General features: G+C 41.0%; 1 pseudogene; it reads right to left on the minus strand.

The window, feature by feature from the left end:
• Positions 1 to 3,067: 3,067 nt before the first annotated feature.
• The window catches only part of LOC107704227 (V-type proton ATPase subunit S1-like), an 8,848-nt pseudogene continuing 6,883 nt past the window's right edge, over positions 3,068 to 5,032 (minus strand).

The following is a 5,032-nucleotide window of genomic DNA, read 5'->3' on the forward strand; positions in this document are numbered from 1 at the left end:
TGAGTAGGGGGCGCGCCACGACTTCGTCAGCTCGTCGTGAACCTCTGGGAAGAAGGGCGCAGCTCGCTGAGGAGGGTTCTGGAGGCGTCCCAGCAGAAACCACTCGTCTAGGCGGCTGCGAGTGGGCTCTTCAGGCGAAGACCACTCCAATCCGAGCTCCTCGACGGCTTTTGATAGGACACGGATGAGCTCGGTGTCCGTACCAACCCTGGCGTCGATTGGCTCCGCGGACGGCAAGGGGGCGGGGTCAGCAATGGAGCCCGACCAATCCTCAGCATCCGAGGCCGCTAGGGACATGCTGTCATCAAGCGGCTCGTCATCCGATCCCCCAAACGAGACCAGGTCACTCGCGATGGCAGAGGGGCGCTGGTTTGGATGGCAGAATGAGACGGGGGAAACCTTTCTTTGTGGAGAGAGTGAGGTAAGTGGGCCTTGAGCCGACGTAAGCTCACTCATATCCGAGTGCTGTGATCCTTTACCCCGCTGTTTTTTCCTCACAGGTTCCTGGGAGGAAGGAAACGTGGGGGCGCGAGGGGCGGGGGTGCTTTCTGAAAAGAAAGCTATCTGCGAGTACAAAGAGACGAGACTCATGCTCTCGCAGTGGGAGCATGACGTCTCAGTGAGCGCAGCATCTGCGTGTAAATTTGCTCTTTTTGTTACCACAAGTAGGAAAGCATCAACACAGGCGCTCTGCAGGCGGCTCGTGAGCGAAGCGCTGCCTTGAGAGCGACGCGGGAACAGAGCTGCATGAAGCTGCGATCTGATCCGGTGCTGCAAAGCGGCACGCTGATCAGTGCTGCTTGAGAGCGGCGAGCTGCAAGCGGTGAGCAGAGAGCAGAGGCGGCGAGCTGATCTTGCTGCTCCAGAACGGCGGCTGGATCAGCTTGCAGGGCAGCTCAGCTGCGCCGTCATTGGTTCATTTCTGAAACAATGGCAGTGCAGATGTGATTGAAAAAAAAAAGGCTTCAGTAATCGGAGAAAAGGAGTTTCCCGCAGCGTCTAGCGATGCAGTACGAGTGAAGTATCGAAAGGGAACGTTGTTGCGTAAACGACTGGTTTTTCACTATACATGATATTCGAATGATATGAAAGACCTCCTCATTCCGAACAACTTTGCCTCTAGAACCACTACTGTCAATCAAATCATTTGTCAAATGATTGAGATGTAAAAAAAAAAAAACTTTTGCAAACTAGTACTAGGTTATTCTGGGAAAAGACACTGCAGTACAATTCTCTGAAATCTCTAGGACAAAAATAATCAAAAAATGTAGAAATTTACCCTTTGGGAAGCTAAAACCGGGTTGTTTAGAAAAGGGGCCTGTCCAAATGTAACTAAACAAAAACTAAAAAAACACATGCGACAATTAAGTGATTCTAAACAAGCATGCAAAGTTTTAGGAAGATCGGACCACAGCTGCCTTGTGCTATAACAGTCATACATGTTTAAAAAAAACATATTTCTATTGTAAATTACCTGGATTTGCCAAAAATGCTTTTTTAAGTCATTGATTTAGGTGGATACAGACTTGCTAAATAATGTAATGTGTTTTTTTCATATGTGCTTAAATGCCTTAAAGTGCTTGAACCCTGGTAATCGCTGCTTGCAGCTATATTTTCTCTTGCTATTACCGAGAGAGAGGGGAGGCATGGCATTAAAGTGAGATTATCCGTTAGCTGCTCAGTTAAGATCAGTGCTGTCGAAACTATGTATCAGATTGGGAAAAGATATAGATTTCTCTGATGGACACACCAGTACAGTCAGTTCCAGGCTGTCTACTCCTGGTGAAAGTGATATATATATATATATATATATTTTTTTTGTTTGTTTGTTTTTTTGAAGTATTTAAACATAAGCAATAAGATTACTTGTGATTAACCACCATGTACGCGAACACTTCCTTGGTCACAAAGTGATATTTACATAATCTGTTGGAGGTGGATAAATGCCTCCAGCTTCATAAAGAGGTACAGGGCTGTGATCAACACTTTGCTCCAGCTTTGTATGACCAAAGATATACAGTAGGGTCTGGACCTCCCATGGCATTAGCACCCTCTGAAAAGATTTTATAAAACGCTCTCCAATAAACCATGTTGGACCTCACAAAGACTGAACAGTTGCCACAGCTAATATAATACATCCACTGCATTCGCAGACAAACCTTAAATTTAGACACCTTAATTGTCTTTATTTGCTTAGAAGCACTAACTTGAACTGTTCATAGACGCTCAAATTATTAGCTTTCTGTGCATAGAAGCTTCAACGTGACTTGCAAATAAAATGTCTAATACATTAAGAACTGTCTTTCTGTATTGTAAATAAGTTTTCATTTCACATGTAAGAAGCATTCAAGAACAGGTTTCGTGGCATTAGTTGCAAAAAACAAACTCTCTTAAGGAAAGAAGTTTTAGGCTGATGATACACGGGGCAACTTTTTGAGCAATGTTGCCGTCAACAGGCATCCAGGTGAGACACAGGGCCCACGACCGATCTGAAATATCCAGATAGAAATTTGTTACCCATTCTGAGTGGGAGAGTGCCCAAGCAAATGGTGTTTTCTTTCCATGCCACTGCTCATCCTGTAGATTGCCCTATGCATGCATATAGTTCTCTCAGCTGAAAATAATCTTTATGCATTTATGCACATGATGTCAACATGAACACAATGTAACTTAATTATAGCTGTCAAAAAAGCTGTAAAAGTTTAATCTAAACTGTGATTTAAAGAAGGACAATTTACAGATCAAATTGGATGAGAAGAGACTGTATCTTCAGGCTGAATTTCTTGACTTTTTATTTTTTTTATTTTGAAAAGTGAAGGCTATTGAGTATGTATGCAAATTCAGGCCATTATAAAGTAGCACATTAATATTTCTGACCCCTCTGCCAGTTCTGAGTCTATTCACTGTAGGTGTTGAATTCTGGCCTTTCGCAAGTGTCCTGTGCTGACTCTGAGACCGGTTAAAATATTATCAAATGTTTTGAAACCTGGACCATACACATATTCATAACCACAAACTGACAGCTAAAACTACATAATTAAGTTGAATGACATTTTGTACCACAAGGTTATGTCTCAATTAAGTTTATTAAACACTGGCACAATATACACATTCAAGAGCATCTCCAAAACATGACAACAGATCACCTTTTATAAGCCATGGGCCATCAACATAAAACATTATTTATGAGAGCTATTTGTGCAAATGATTCACTACAATAATAGTACACAAAGAAAAACATTATGTGAGAATGTTTCTGGTACTCTTTTTTTCTCTACTATTTAAATACAGCGCACAACATATTTTCCTTTAAAACAAAGTCGAAATTTCAATATTATGTGGTCAAAAAACCATGTCAGTTCTCACAACAATACACAGAAACATCTATGGACACACACCAGACCACAGAACTATGTGGGAAACAGCAGAGAAACTGAATGCAAACATATATGCACACCACCAATAAATAATATTACATTTTAATATTTAATCTAATACACAGCAAAAAAATTATCTTTTCATATTTACAGTTATAGCACACGAAACATTAAGCTGTCTGTTAATAGATATTTACCTTATATCATTAATTTATAATGTAAAGTGTACAGTTCACATTAAATGGTGCCTCAGTTTGCAAATACAATAAGGTTGTTCTAGAGCTGCAAAAAAAAAAAGTCCACAGAAGACTCAAGAATGAATCTCACAAAACTTGTCAAAGACATGCTCAGGAAATTATATTTTGCATAAAAAAGAAGGTTAAAGTTTTACACTGTAAGATGAAATGTTATTTAAATAGTAAAGTATTTATGCACTACATCTAACATATGCGCTTGATTTAAAAAGCTTTGTATTACAGTAATTTAGGGGAGCTAAATTACTGTAATGCCACAATAATGCCACATAATGCATGCACATAATGCCACATAATGCACATAATGCAATAATGCCACAATGCAAACAAATCTTAACCATCCAAAAAAAATTATCCTTTTTTATGCAAAATATATATTTCCTTTTTTGTTCTAATATGATCTGGACATGTATTCCTGAGATTCATCCATAAATATGCATATTAAAGGAATGATTATCACAAAAAAATCCAACAGCACCCCGATGACATGTAATAACAAGAAATGAATAATCCAATCAATAACCAAAGTAAACACTAGTGCTGTGAGGACGAGAAAGGAAACTGGCTCTGCGTCTTTTACTCCATCTGGGGAACAGAGATGGCAGGACCCTTGGGGTCATCGAAGCGGTCCATGGTGCGCAGCTGCATGATCATGTGCAGGCCGTAAGTGAGAACCAGCACCATGAGAAGAGATGTGACGAGCCCCATCCAGATACCAGGAGTGAAGAAACTAGCACAGTCACTGGCGTAAGAGAAATCCTTCCCAGCCACATTAAAGCCCTGGATCTGTCACATGAGAGAGATTCCTGCTTAAATACCATTCCTGGGTTTCATCTCACTTTCATTTTGTTAAGTAAAATATGGTATTTAATGGAAATCAATGTAAGATGGAACCTGATTTTAACTATCAGGATTTAATTTGGGTTGTGAAATTTTGGCTATTACATTATGGGGTAATATTTGTCATTTAAAGGGGTCATATGACGTTGCTAAAAATAACATTATTTTGTGTATTTGGTGTAATGAAATGTGTTTATGCGGTTTAAGGTTAAAAAAACACATTAATTTCCACATACTGTACATTATTGTTTCTCCTCTATGCCCCCGCCTTTCTGAAACGCGTCAATTTTTACAAAGTTCATCGGTCTGAAAAGCGAGGTGTGCTGTGATTGGCCAGCTATCCAGTGTGTTGTGATTGGCCGAATACCTCAAGCGTGTGACGGAAATGTTACGGCCCTACCATATTTTGATGCCTTGTCCCGGCCGGAGCGACGAGACAAAAAGTCACACACCGCTGCCTTGAGTGAGCCGCGGCCTAGAGAGAGCAGAGGCCGGCTTGAGTGAGCAGAGGCGGCAGGCTTGAGAACGGAGCGGCCGGCGGATTCGACGAAGGAGCGTCCG

Source organism: Sinocyclocheilus anshuiensis, unplaced genomic scaffold (genome assembly GCF_001515605.1).
Source record: "Sinocyclocheilus anshuiensis isolate Anshui unplaced genomic scaffold, SAMN03320099.WGS_v1.1 scaffold1878, whole genome shotgun sequence".
Classification (NCBI taxonomy): Eukaryota; Metazoa; Chordata; class Actinopteri; order Cypriniformes; family Cyprinidae; genus Sinocyclocheilus; species Sinocyclocheilus anshuiensis.